The sequence below is a fragment of the Chiloscyllium plagiosum genome, unplaced genomic scaffold (assembly GCF_037043375.1).
Source record: "Chiloscyllium plagiosum isolate Xiang-an unplaced genomic scaffold, Cpla_swu_hap1 HiC_scaffold_34, whole genome shotgun sequence".
Classification (NCBI taxonomy): domain Eukaryota; kingdom Metazoa; phylum Chordata; class Chondrichthyes; order Orectolobiformes; family Hemiscylliidae; genus Chiloscyllium; species Chiloscyllium plagiosum.
The window spans coordinates 53,902,526-53,919,473 of record NW_028270172.1 but is presented as its reverse complement, the minus strand read 5'-3'; the positions used below and the strand labels follow the sequence as shown (position 1 = coordinate 53,919,473).

The following is a 16,948-nucleotide window of genomic DNA, read 5'->3' as shown; positions in this document are numbered from 1 at the left end:
ACAGGATAGATCATTCAAAGTGCACAGGATTATTCCCACACTGTATTCACAATTCTCAGGCCACAGGTTAATTCACACACAGTATTGACCATCCTCAGGCCATGAATTATTCACACACAGTATTGACAATCCTCAAGCCACAAGATTATTCCTACACAGTATTGAACATCCTCAAGCCACAGGGTTATTCACACACAGTAGTGACCATCCTCAGGCCACACGAGTACTCGCACACAATATTCAACATTCTCAGCCGACAGGATTATTCCCACACAGTATTGACTAGCATACAGACACAAGATAAACGAACAAACTGGATTGATCATTTGCAGGTCACAGGATTATTCCCAGACAGTATTGACCATTCTCTGGCCACAGGATTTTTCACACCCAGCATTGACCATCCTCAGGCAAAGGTTATTCACACACAGTATTGATGATTCACAGTGCACAGGATTATTCACACACTGTATTGACCATTCACATTCCAAAGGATTATTCTCACACAAAACTGACCACCGTCATTCCACAGGATTACTCAGTCACAGTGTTGATCATTCTCAGTCCACAGGATTAACCACACACCGTATTGATCATCCTAGCCCACAGGATCATACACAAACTGTATTGACCAACCTCAGGCCACAGGATTATTCCCACACAGTAGTGACCATGTTCAAGCCTCGGGATTATTCACACAACGTATTGAGCATTCACAGTGCACACAATTATTCACACACTCTACTGACCATCCTCAGTCCACGGGATTACTCACACACAGTATTGACCAGCATACGGCCACAGGATTATTCACACACATTATTGACCTTTCTCAGACCAGAGGATTATGCACACACTGTATTAAACATCCTCAGGATTATTCCGACACTCTATTGACCATGCTCAGGACACAGAATCATTCACACATAGTATGGATCATCCTCAGGCCAAGGTATAGTCACACACAGTAATGGCCATTCACATGCCAGAATATTATTCACACACAGTATTGACCAACCTCAGGACACAGGAGTATTCACACACAATATTCAATAGTCTCAGCCAGCAGGATTATGCACAAAGTATAGACCAGCATACAGCCACAGGATTAATACACACACTGACTTGATCATTTACAGGTCACAGGATTATTACCACACAGTTTTATCCATCCTCAGGCCACAGGATTATTTCCACACAGTATTGACCATCCTCCGTCCACAGGATTACTCACACACAGTATTGATCATCCTCGGATCAAGGGTTATTCACACAAATTTTTGACCTTTCTCAGACCAGAGGATTATGCACACACTGTATTAAACATCCTCAAGACACAGGATTATTCTGACACTCCATCGACCATGCTCAGGCCACAGAATCATTCACACAAAAATATTGATCATACTCAGGCCAAGGTATAGTCACACACAGTAATGACCATTCACATGCCAGAATATTATTCACACACAGTATTGACCAACCTCAGAACACAGGAGTATTCACACACAATATTCAATAGTCTCAGCCAGCAGGATTATTCCCACACAATATTGACCAGCATACAGCCACAGGATTAATGAACACACCATCTTGACCATTTACAGGTCACAGGATTATTACCACACAGTATTGACCATCCTCCGTCCACAGGATTACTCACACACAGTATTGATCAGCCTCGGGTCAAGGGTTATTCACACACAGTATTGACCATTCACAGGCCAGAGGATTATTCGCACACAGTATTGACCAACCCGAGGCCACAGGATTAATGAACACATTCTCTTTACCAATTAACAGGTCACAGGATTATTCCCACACCGTATTGAACATCCTCAAGCCACAGGATTATTCTGACACAGTATTGACCATTCACAGCCACAGGATTGTTCACACATAGTATTGATCATGCTCATGCCAAGGATTCGTCACACACAGTATTGACCATTCACAGGCCAGAGGATTATCACACACAGTGTTGATCATGCTCAGGCCACAGCATCATTCACACACTGTATTGACCAACCTCAGCCCACAGGAGTATTCACGCACAATATTCAATATTCTCAGCCAGCAGGATTATTCCCACACAATATTGACCAGCATACAGCCACAGGATTAATGAACACACTATCTTGACCATTTAAAGGTCACAGGATTATTCCCACACAGTATTAATGATTCTCAGTACACAGGATTATTCACACACACTATTGACCAGCATACGGACACAGGATTAACAAACACACTGTCTTGACCATTCACAGGGTACATGATTATTCCCACACAGTATTGACTATCCTCAAGCCACGGGATTGTTCACACACAGTTTTGACCATCCTCCGGCCACAGGATTGTTCATACACAGTATTTACCATCCCAAAACCATAGGATTATTCACACAGAGTATTGACCATTCACAGTCGACAGCAATATGCACACACACCATTAACCATTCACAGGCTACAGGATTATTATCACACTGCATTGACCATTCACAGGCCGCAGGATTATTCACACTGTGCATTGACCATTTACAGTCCAAAGGATGATTCACACACAGTATTGACCATGCTTAAGTCAATGGTTATTCACACACAGTATTTACGATTCACAGGCCATAGTATTATTTTCACACAGTATTGACTGCCCTCAGGCCACAGGATTATTCACTGTGTTGAATATTCACAGTGCACAGGATTATTCACACATAGTACTGAATACTCTCAGGCAACAGGATTAATTACACACAGTATTGACTATCCTCAGGCCACAGGATTATTCACACACAGTATTGAACATCCTGAGACCACAGGAGTATTCACACACTGTATTGACCATTCTCAGGCCACAGGATTATTCCCACACAGTATTGACCATCCTCAGGCCACAGGATTATTCACACACAATACTGATGATTCATAGGCCACAGCATTATTCACACACTGTATTGACCAGCCTACTTCCACAGGATTTTTGAACCTACTGCTTTGTCAGTTGACAGGTAACAGGATTATTCACACAAAGTATTGACCATCCTCAGGCCAAGGGTAATTCACACAGTATTGACCAACCTACAGACCCAGGAGTAATGAACACACTGTTATGACCATCCTCATGCCACAGGATTATTCACACACTGTATTGACCATTATCACGACACAGGATTATTCATATACAGTATTGATTTACCTCAAGCCACAGGATTTTTCACACACAGTATTGACGTTCCTCAGGCCACAGGATTGTTTTCACAAGGTATTGACCATCATCAGGCCACAGGATTACTCACACACAGCATTGACCATTCTCAGGCCACAAGATTATTCCCACACAGTATTGAGCATTCATAGTTCCCAGGATTATTTACACACATTGTTGACCATCCTCAGTACACAGGGATACTAAAATAAAATTAAACATTCTCAGGTCACAGGAATACTCAAACACAGTATTGACCACCATTAGGCCACTGGATTAATGAACACATTGTCTTGACCATTTACAGGTCTCACTTTCATTCATACACAGTTTTGACCATTCTCAGGCCACAGGATTGTTCACACAGTGTATTGATCACCCTCAGGCTGCAGGATTATTCACAGACAATACTCACTACCCTCAGGTCACACGATTGTTCACACACAGTAATGACCATCCAAGGGTTATTCACACACAGTATTCAGCATTCACTGCACACAGGATTATTCACACAGTTTTGACCTTCCTCAGACCAAAGGATTATTCCCATACAGAAGTGACCATCCTCAGGCCATGGGATAATTCCCACAGAGTGCTGGCCATCCTCAGGCCACAGGATTGTTCACAAATAATATTGACCAGCCTCGTGCCGCAGGATTATTCGCACGCAGTATTCACCATTCGCACTCCAGGGCATTATTCACACACAGCATAGACGGTAAGCAGACCACGGGATTATTCACACAGAGCATTGAATAACCCAAGTCAACAGGATTAATCGCACATAGTTTTGACCATTTTCAGGTCACAGCATTGCTCACACACAGTACTGACCATCCTCAGGCCAAGGGTTATTCACACACAGTATTGACCATTCACGGGTCAGAGGATTATTCACACGTGGTATTGACCATTCACTGTCCAAGGATAATTCACACACAGCATTGACTGTCACAGGCCACAGGCTTATTCACACACAATATTGAACATCCTCAGGGCACAGGACTATTCAGTATTGACCGTCATCAGACCACAAGATTATTCACACACTGTATTAACCAGCCTCCGGCCACATAATTATTCACAACAGTATTGACCATGCACAAGCCACAGATTATTCACACACAGTATTGACCATTCACAGGGCACAGGATGATTCTCACACAGCATTGACTAGGACATGGCCACAGGAGTAATGAACACTCTGTCTTCAACATTTGCAAGTCACAGGATTATTCCCACATAGTATTGACAATTCTCAGACCACATCTTTATTCACACATAGTATTGACCAGCCTCCGGCCACAGGATTAATTAACACACTGTCTTGACCATTTACAGGTAACAGGATTATTCCCACACAGTATTGACCATCCTCTAGCCACGGGATTGTTCACACACACAGTATTGACCATCCTCAGGCCATGGATTTTTCACACACAATATTGACAATCCTCAGGCCACAGGATTATTCACACACTGTATTTAACATCCTCAGGCCACTGGATTATTTACACATAGTATTGACAGAAAACAGACCACAGGATTACTCACACACAGTATTCACAATTCACAGGCCACAGGATTACTCAGACACTATATTCACAATCCTGAGGCCACAGGATATTTCGCACACAGTATTTAACATTCTCAGGCCACAGGATTACTCACACACTGTATTCACAATCCTCAGACCTCAGGATTATTCACACACTACATTGAACATCCTCAGGCCACTGGATTATTCACACACAGTCCTGACCATCCTCAGGACACACGAGTATTCATACGCAATATTCAATATTCCCAGCCCACAGCATTATTCACACACAGTATTGATTGGAACACAGCCACACTGTCTTAACCATTTACATGGTCACAGAATTACTTCCACGCAATATTAACTATCTTCAAGCCACAGGATTGTTCACAAACAGTATTGAACATCCTGAGACCACAGGAGTATTCACACACTGTATTGACCATTCTCAGGCCATAGGTTTATTCCCACACAGTATTGAACATCCTCAGGCCACAGGATTATTCACACATAGTATTGACCAGCATACGGCGACAGGATTAATGAACACACTGTCTTGACCATTTACAGGTCACAGAAATATTCGCACCCAGTATTGACCATCCTCAAGCCACAGGATTGTTCACACTCAGCATTGCCCGTCCTCAGACCACAGAATTATTCTCACACAGTATTGACCATCCTCAGGCCACAGGAATATTCACTCACAGTATTGCCCATTCTCAGGCCACAGGAGTAATCACACATGCTATTGACTATCCTCAGGGCACATGATTATTTTCACACTGTATTGACCATCATCAGGCTACAGGAATATTCACTCACAGTAGTGACAATTCTCAAATTACAGGATTGTTCACACACAGTAGTGGCGATTCACAGGCCAGAGCATTATGCATACATGGTATTGATCATTCACTGTCAAAGGATTATTCACACACAGTATTGACCATCCTCAGGCCACAGAATTATTCCAATACATTATTGACTATTCGAAGGCCACAGGATTATTCACTCACTGTATTGAACATCCTCGGGCAGCAGGACATTTAACACACACAGTATTGACTATCCTTCGGCCCAACGGTTATTCCCACACAGTATTGACCATTCTCAGTCCACAGGATTATTCACACACAGTATTGACCACCATACGGCCACAGTATTAATGAACGCACTGTCTTAATCATTTACACATCACATGATTATTTCCACGCAGTATTAACAATTCTCAGGCCACAGCATTATTCACACACAGTATTGACCATTCACAGGGCACAGGATTATTCACACACAGTATTGACTAGCACACGGCCACAAGATTAATGAACACTCAGTCTTCAACTTTTGCAGGTCACAGGATTGTTCCAACATAGAATTCACAATCCTCAGGCTACATGATTATTCACACACAGTATTGACCAGCCTACGGCCACACGATTAATGAACACACTGTCTTGATCATTTACAGGTCACAGGATTATTCCCACATAGTTATGAACATCCTCAATGAAGAGGAAAATTTAAACAAAGTATCGCCATGGATTATTCACACACAGTATTGACAATCCTCAAGCCACAGGATATTTCCTACACAGTATTGACCATCCACAGGCACCAAGATTATTCTCACACTGTATTGACCATTCTCAGGCCACAGGATTATTCACACACAGTATTGACAATCCTCGGGTAGCAAAATTATTCACACACATTATTGACCAGCCTCAGGCCACAGGATTATTTACACACTGTGTTGACAGTACAGAGGCCACAGGAGTATTCACACACAATATTCAACATTCTCAGCCCACAGGATTATACACACACAGTACTGACGATTCACAGCCCATAGCATTATTCACACACAGTATTGACTGCCCTCAGGCCACATTATTATTCACACACAGTATTGATCATCCTCAGGTCAAGGGTTATTCATACACAGTATTGACCATCTTAAGGACATCAGATCATTCACACACTGTATTGACCAACCAGAGGCCACAGGTTTAATGAACACATTCTCTTTACCAATTAACAGGTCACAGGAATATTCCCAAATAGTACTGACAATCCACAGGGCACAGGATTATTCACACACAGTATTGAACATCCTCAAGTTCAGGATTACTCTGACACACTACTGAACATTCACAGTCGACAGGATTGTTCACACATAGTATTGTTCAGACTCATTCCAAGGATTAGTCAAACACAGTATTGATGATTCACAGACCAGAGGATTATTCACACACAGTATTGACTAACTTCAGGCCACAGGTTTATTCACACACTGTATTGACACACAAGCTATTGAAGTGTTCACACACAATGTTCAATATTCTCAGCCAACAGATACAGTATTGACCAACATACGGCCACAGGATTAATGCACACACTGTCTTGTTCATTTACACGTCACAGGATTATTCCCACACAATATTGACGATTCTCAGGCCACAGCAATATTCACACACAGTATTGACCATTCACAGGGCACAGGTTTATTCACACACAGCATTGTGGCTACAGAATTAATGAATACTCTGTCTTCAACATTTCCAGGTCACAGGATTATTCCCACATAGTATTGACCCTCCTGAAGTCACAGAATTATTTACGCACAGTATTGACAATCCTCGGGTAGCAAAAGTATTCACACACATTATTGACCAGCCTCAGGCCACAGGATTATTTACACACTGTGTTGACAGTACAGAGGCCACAGGAGTATTCACACACAATATTCAACATTCTCAGCCCACAGGATTATACACACACAGTACTGACGCTTCACAGCCCATAGCATGATTCACACACAGTATTGACTGCCCTCAGGCCACATTATTATTCACAGACAGTATTGATCATCCTCAGGTCAAGAGTTATTCATACACAGTATTGACCATCTTAAGGACATCAGATCATTCACACACTGTATTGACCAACCGGAGGCCACAGGTTTAATGAACACATTCTCTTTACCAATTAACAGGTCACAGGAATATTCCCAAATAGTACTGACAATCCACAAGGCACAGGATTATTCACACACAGTATTGAACATCCTCAAGTTCAGGATTACTCTGACACACTACTGACCATTCACAGTCCACAGGATTGTTCACACATAGTATTGTTCAGACTCAGTCCAAGGTTTAGTCAAACACAGTATTGATGATTTACAGACCAGAGGATTATTCACACACAGTATTGACTAACTTCAGGCCACAGGTTTATTCACACACTGTATTGACACACACGCTATTGAAGTGTTCACACACAATGTTCAATATTATTCAGATACAGTATTGACCAACATACGGCCACAGGATTAATGCACACACTGTCTTGTTCATTTACACGTCACAGGATTATTCCCACACAATATTGACGATTCTCAGGCCACAGCAATATTCACACACAGTATTGACCATTCACAGGGCACAGGTTTATTCACACACAGCATTGTGGCTACAGAATTAATGTATACTCTGTCTTCAACATTTCCAGGTCACAGGATTATTCCCACATAGTATTGACCCTCCTGAAGTCACAGAATTATTTACGCACAGTATTGACCATCCTCAGTCCATGAATTATCCACACAAAATATTGACAATCCTCAAGCCACAGGATTTTTCCTACACTATATTGATCATTCTCAGGCCATAGGATTATTAATAAATGGTATTGAACAACCTCAGGCAACACGATTGTTCACACACTGTATTGACCATCCTCAGGCCAAGGGTTATTCACGCACAGTATTGACCATCCTCAGGACACAGTATTATTTGCAAACAATATTGACCATGCACAGGCCACAGATTTTTAACACATAGTATTGACCATCCACAGCCCACATGATTATTATCACACAGCATTGACCATCCACAGGCCACATCATTATTCACACACAGTATTGCCCATCCTTAGGCAAAGGGCTATTCACACACAGTATTTACGATTCACGGGCCAATTACGATTCACACACAGTATTGTCTGCCCTCAGTCCACAGGATTATTTACACAATGTATTGAGCATTCACGGTGCACAGGATTATTCATTCACATACTGTATTCACAATTCTCAGGTCACAAGTTAGTTCACACACAGTATTGACCATTCTCAGGCCACAGGATTATTTTCACACACAGTATTGACCATTCTCGGGCCACAGGATTACTCTCATACAGTATTGACCATTCACAGTCCATAGCATTTTTCACACATAGTATTGACCATTCTCAGGCCAAAGGACTACTCACACACAGTATTGACCAACCTCAGGCAACATAAGTTTTCACACGCCGTATTGACCATCCTCAGGCCACAGGATGATTCCCACAGAGTCTTGACCTTTCATAGGCCACAGGATTATTCACACACAGTATTGACCGTCCTCAGTCAACAGGATTTTCCCCACACAGAATATGACCACACTCAGGCCACAGGATTATTCACACAAAGTATTGAACATCCTCAGGTCACATGATTATTCCCACACAGCATTGACCAGTCTCAGGCCACAGGATTATTCCCACACAGCATTGACCATGCTCAGGCCACACCATTATTCCCATCCATGAATGACCATTCTCAGGCCACAGGATTATTCACACACTGTATTGACCATCCTCAGGCTACAGGATTATTCCCACAGTGTATGGACCATTCTCAGGCCACAGGACTATTCACTCACTGTATTGAACATCCTCGGGCAACAGGATATTTAACACACACAGTATTGACTATCCTTTGGCCCAACGGTTATTCCCACACAGTATTGACCATTCTCAGTCCACAGCAATATTCACACACAGTATTGATCATTCACAGGGCACAGGATTATTCACACACAGTATTGACTAGCACACGGCACAGGATTAATGAACACTGTCTTGACCATTTACAGGTCAAAGGATTATTCCCACACAGGATTAACCATCCTTAGGCTAAGGGTTATTCACACACAGTATTTACGATTCATGGGCCATTGGATTACTCCGACACAGTACTGACTGCCCTCAGTACACAGGATTATTCACACATTGTCTTGAGCATTCAAAGTGCACAGGATTATTCCCACACTGTATTCACAATTCTCAGGCCACAGGTTAATTCACACATTATTGACCAGCCTCCAGCCACAAGATTATTCACTCACAGTATTCACCAACCTCAGGCCACAGGAGTATTCATAAACAGTATTGAGCATTCATCGTTCCCAGGATTACATAAACACGGTATTGACAATCCACAGTCCACAGAATTATTCACACAAGTATTCTCCATCCTCAGACCGCAGCATTATTCGCACTCAGTATTCTACAGGTTTATTGACACACATTATTGACCATCCTCAGGCAACAGGGTTATTCTCACACAGTACTGACCATCTTGACGCAACACAATTATTCACACACGGTATACACCATCCTCAAACCACAAGATTATTTTCACATGGTATTGACAATCATCGGGCTACAGGATTAATCACACATGGTATTGACCAATCACTGTCCAAAGGATTATTCTCACACAGTATTGACCATCCTCAGGCAACAGGAGTAGTTCACAGAGTATTCATCAACTCAGGCAACAGGATTATTCACATGCAGTATTGACCATCCTCAGGCCACAGGATTATTCACACGCAGTATTGACCATTTCCAGGCCACAGCATGATTCACACACACAGTATTGAACAACCTCAGGCAACAGGATTAATCACACATGGCCCTGACCATTCACTGTCCAAAGGATTATTCACACACTGTATTGAACATCCTCAAACCACCGGATTAGTGGCACACATTACTGAACATCCTCAGGGACCAGGATTATTCACACACAATATTGACCATCCCCACGCAAAGAATTATTCACATATAGTATAGACGACCCTACTGCCACAGGATTATTCACACACAATATTGACATTCCGCAGGCCACAGGATTATTTTCACACATTATTGACCAGCCTCCAGCCACAAGATTATTCACTCAAGTATTGACCAACCTCAGGCCACAGGAGCATTCATAAACAATATTGACAATCCACAGTCCACAGGATTATTCACACTGTATTGACCAGCCTACTTCCACAGGATTTTTGAACCTACTGCCTTGTCAGTTTACAGGTCACAGGATTATTCACACAAAGTATTGACCATCCTCAGGCCAAGGGTAATTCACACACAGTATTGACCATCCTCAGGCCATGGATTATTCACACACAGTATTGACCATCCTCAGGCCATGAATTATTCACACACAGTATTGACAATCCTCAAGCCACAGGATTATTCCTACACAGTATTGACCATCCTCAGGTCACGGGGTTATTCACACACAGTAGTGACCATCCTCCGGCCACACGAGACCTCGCACACAATATTCAACATTCTCAGCCGACAGGATTATTCACACACATTAATGACCATCCATAGGCCAAGGGTTATTCACACACGGTATTGACCATTCTCAAGCCAGAGGATTACTTTCACATGTTATTGACCACCATCAGCCCACAAGATTATTCACACACATTATTGACAAACCTTAGACCACAGGTGTATTCATAAACAGTATCGAGCATTCATAGCTCCCAGGATTATTTACACACAGTATTGACAATCCACAGTCCACAGGATTATTCATACAAGTATCCTCCATCCTCAGGCTGCAGGATTATTCGCACACAGTATTCTACATCCTCAGGTCTCAGAATTATTCACACACTGTATTGACCATTCACAGTACAAAGGAATAATTACACATCATGTTGACCATCCTCAGTCCACAGGATTACTCTCACACAGTATTGACCATTCGTAGACCACAGGATTATTCACTCACAGTATTGATCATTCACAGGTAACAAGATTATTCTCACACAGGATTGAACAACCTCAGGCAACAGGATTAATCACACATAGAGTTGATCATCCTCAAGCCACAGGATTATTCACACGTGGAACTGACCATTCACTGTCCAAAGGATTATTCTCACACAGTATTGACCATCTCATGTCACCGGATTAGTGGCACACATTATTGAACATCCTCAGGCAACAGGATTATTCACACGCAATATTGACCATCCTCACGCAAAGAATTATTCACACACAGTATAGACCACCCTACTGCCACAGGATTATTCACACACAGTGTTGACAGTCCGCAGGCCACAGGATTATTTTCACACATTATTGACCAGCCTCCAGCCACAAGATTATTCACTCACAGTATTCACCAACCACAGGCCACAGAAGTATTCATAAACAGTATTGAGCATTCATAGTTCCCAGGATTACATAAACACGGTATTGACAATCCACAGGCCACAGAATTATTCATACAAGTATTCTCCATCCTCAGACCGCAGCATTATTCGCACTCAGTATTCTACTGGTTTATAGGCCACAGGATTATTTTCACAAGGTATTGACCATCACCAGGCCACAGGATTATTCACACACAGCATTGACCATTCTCAGGCCACAAGATTATTCCCACACAGTATTGAGCATTCACAGTTCCCAGGATTATTTACACACATTATTGACCATCCTCGTAAAAAGGGATACTCAAAAAAAAAATTAAACATTCTCAGGTCACAGGAATACTCAAACACAGTATTAACCACCATTAGGCCACAGGATTAATGAACACACTGTCTTAACCATTTACATGGTCACAGAATTACTTCCACAAAATATTAACTATCTTCAAGCCACAGGATTGTTCACACACAGTGTTGAACATCCTGAGACCACAGGAGTATTCACACACTGTATTGACCATTCTCAGGCCACAAGATTATTCCCACACACTATTGAACATCCTCAAGCCACAGGATTATTCACACATAGTATTGACCAGCATACGGCCACAGGATTAATGAACACACTGTCTTGACCATTTACAGGTCACAGAAATATTCGCACCCAGTATTGACCATCCTCAAGCCACAGGATTGTTCACACTCAGCATTGCCCGTCCTCAGGCCACAGAAGTATTCTCACACAGTATTGACGATCCTCAGGCCACAGGATTATTTTCACAAGGTATTGACCATCATCAGGCCACAGGATTATTCACACACAGCATTGACCATTCTCAGGCCACAAGATTATTCCCACACAGCATTGAGCATTCATAGTTCCCAGGATTATTTCCACACATTATTGACCATCCTCAGTACACAGGGATAATCAAAAAAAATTAAACATTCTCAGGTCACAGGAATACACAAACACAGTATTGACCACCATTAGGCCACAGGATTAATGAACACACTGTCTTGACCATTTACAGGTCTCAGTTTCATTCATACACAGTTTTGACCATTCTCAGGCCACAGGATTGTTCACACAGTGTATTGATCACCCTCAGGCTGCAGGATTATTCACAGACAGTACTCACTACCCTCAGGTCACACGATTGTTCACACACAGTAATGACCATCCAAGGGTTATTCACACACAGTATTCAGCATTCATCATGCACAGGATTATTCTCACACAGTTTTGACCTTCCTCAGACCAAAGGATTATTCCCATACAGAACTGACCGTCCTCAGTCCACGGGATAATTCCACAGATTGTTGGCCATCTTCAGGCCACAGGATTGTTCACAAATAATATTGACCAGCCTCGTGCCGCAGGATTATTCGCACACAGTATTCACCATTCACAGTCCACAGCATTATTCACACACAGCATAGACTGTTAACAGACCACAGGATTATTCACACAGAGCATTGAATAACCCTAGTCAACAGGATTAATCGCACATAGTTTTGACCATTCTCAGGCCACAGGATTGCTCACACACAGTATTGACCAGCCTCAGGCCAAGGGTTATTCACACACAGTATTGACCATTCACGGGTCAGAGGATTATTCACACGTGGTATTGACCATTCACTGTCCAAGGATAATTCACACACAGCATTGACCGTCACAGGCCACAGGTTTATTCACACACAATATTGACCATCCACAGACCACAGCCTTATTCACACACAGTATTGACTATTCTTAGGCCACTGGATTATTCCCACACTTTATTGACTACTCTCAGGCCACATGATTATTAACTCACAGCATTGACCATTTTCAGGCCAACAGGATTATTCCCATACATTATTAACCATTCTAAAGCCACAAGATTATTCACACACAGTATGGACCGTCCTCAGGCAACAGAATTATTCACACACAAAGTATTGACAATCCTCAAGCCTCTAGATTATTCACACACTGTCTTGAACATTCTCAGTTCACAGGATTATTCGCACACATTATTGACCACCATACGGTCACAGTATTAATGAACACACTGTCTTGGTCATTTACACGTCACAGGATTATTCCCACACAGTATTGACTAGCACATGGCCACAGGATTAATGAACACTCTGTCTTCAACATTTGAAAGTCACAGGATTATTCCCACATAGTATTGACAATTCTCAGACCACATCATTATTCACACATTGTATTGACCAGCCTCCGGCCACAGGATTAATGAACACACTGTCTTGACCATTTACAGGTCACAGGATTATTCCCACACAGTATTGACCATCCTCAAGCCACGGGATTATTCACACACACACAATATTGACAATCCTCAGCCACAGGATTATTCACTCACTGGATTGAACATCCTCTGGCCACTGCATTATTTACACATAGTTTTGACAGTATACAGACCGCAGGATTACTCACACACAATATTCACAATTCACAGGCCACAGGATAATTCGCACACAGTTTTGAACATTCTCAGGCCACAGGATTACTCACACACTGTATTTACAATCTTCAGACGTCAGGATTATTCGCACACTGCATTGAATATCCTCAGGCCACTGGATTATTTACACACAGTACTGACCATCCTCAGGACACACGAGTATTCACATAAAATATTCAATATTCCCAGCCCACAGCATTATTCACACACAGTATTGATTGGAACACGGCCACAGGATTAATGAACACACTGTCTTAACCATTTACATGGTCACAGAATTACTTCCACACAATATTGACTATCTTCAAGCCACAGGATTGTTCACACACTGTATTGAACATCCTGAGACCACAGGAGTATTCACACACTGTATTGACCATTCTCAGGCCACAGGATTATTCCCACACAGTATTGACCATTCTCAGGCCGCAGGATTAATCACACACAGAATTGAACATCCTCAGGCCACAGGATTATTCACACACAGTATTGACCACCACACGGCCACAGGATTAATGAACACGCAGTCTTCAACTTTTGCAGGTCACAGGGTTGTTCCAACATGGAATTCACAATACTCAGGCTACATGATAATTCACACACAATATTGAACATCCTCAGGCCACAGGATTATTCACACACAGTATTGACCACCACACGGCCACAGGATTAATGAACACGCAGTCTTCAACTTTTGCAGGTCACAGGATTGTTCCAACATGCAATTCACAATCCTCAGGCTACATGATTATTCACACACAGTATTGACCAGCCTACGGCCACAGGATCACTGTCTTGATCATTTACAGGTCACAGGATTATTCCCACACAGTATTGACCATCCTCATGGAAGAGGAAAATTTATACAAAGTATCACCATGCTCAGGCCATGGATCATTCACACACAGTATTGACCATCCACAGGCAGCAGGATTATTCTCACACTGTATTGACCATTCTCAGGCCACAGGATTATTCACACACAGTGTTGACAATCCTCGGGTAACAAAATTATTCACACACATTATTGACCAGCCTCAGGCCACAGGATTATTTACACACTGTGCTGACAGTACAGAGGCCACAGGAGTATTCACACACAATATTCAACATTCTCAGCCCACAGGATTATTCCCACACAGTACTGACGATTCACAGCCTATAGCATTATTCACACACAGTATTGACTGCCCTCAGGCCACATTATTATTCACAGACAGTATTGATCATCCTCAGGTCAAGGGTTATTCATACACAGTGTTGACCATCTTCAGGACATAAGATCATTCACACACTGTATTGACCAACCGGAGGCCACAGGTTTAATGAACACATTCTCTTTACCAATTAACAGGTCACAGGAATATTCCCACACAGTATTGACAATCCACAGGGCACAGGATTATTCACACACAGTATTGAACATCCTCAAGTTCAGGATTACTCTGACACACTACTGACCATTCACAGCCATGATTATATTGAATGGCGGTGCAGGCTCCAAGGGCTGAATGGCCTACTCCTGCACCTATTGTCTATTGTCTAATGTCAGTCCACAGGATTGTTCACACATAGTATTGTTCATCCACAGTCCAAGGATTAGTCAAACACAGTATTGACTAACTTCAGGCCACAGGTTTATTCACACACTGTATTGACTAAAAACAAGCTACTGGAGTATTCACACACACAATGTTCAATATTCTCAGCCAACAGGATTATTCAGATACAGTATTGACCAACATACGGCTACAGGATTAATGCACACACTGTCTTGTTCATTTACACGTCACAGGATTATTCCCACACAATATTGACGATTCTCAGGCCACAGCAATATTCACACACAGTATTGACCATTCACAGGGCACAGGTTTATTCACACACAGCATTGACTAGCACATGAATTAATGAATACTCTGTCTTCAACATTTCCAGGTCACAGGATTATTCCCACATAGTATTGACCCTCCTGAAGTCACAGAATTATTTACACACAGTATTGACCATCCTTAGGCCATGAATTATCCACACAACGTATTACAATCCTCAAGCCACAGGATTTTTCCTACACAGTATTGATCATCCTTAGGCAACAGGATTATTCTCACACTATAGTGACCATTCTCAGGCCACTGGATTATTAATAAATGGTATTGAACAACCTCAGGCAACACGTCTGTTCACACACTGTATTGATCATCCTCAGGCCAAGGGTTATTCATGCACAGTGGGGAAAGTGAGGTCTGCAGATGCTGGAGATCAAAGTTGAAACTTTATTGCTGGAACAGCACAGCAGGTCAGGCAGCATCCAGGGAACAGGAGATTCGACGTTTCGGGCACAGGCCCTTCTTCAGGATTCCTGAAGAAGGGCCTGTGCCCGAAACGTCGAATCTCCTGTTCCCTGGATGCTGCCTGACCTGCTGTGC

At 42.4% G+C, this 16,948-nt stretch overlaps 1 long non-coding RNA gene across 2 annotated transcripts in view; it reads right to left on the bottom strand.

Annotated features, from left to right (window-relative positions):
* The window catches only part of LOC122548293 (uncharacterized), a 607,308-nt gene that overhangs the window by 85,746 nt on the left and 504,614 nt on the right, over positions 1 to 16,948 (bottom strand). The window lies entirely within an intron of this gene.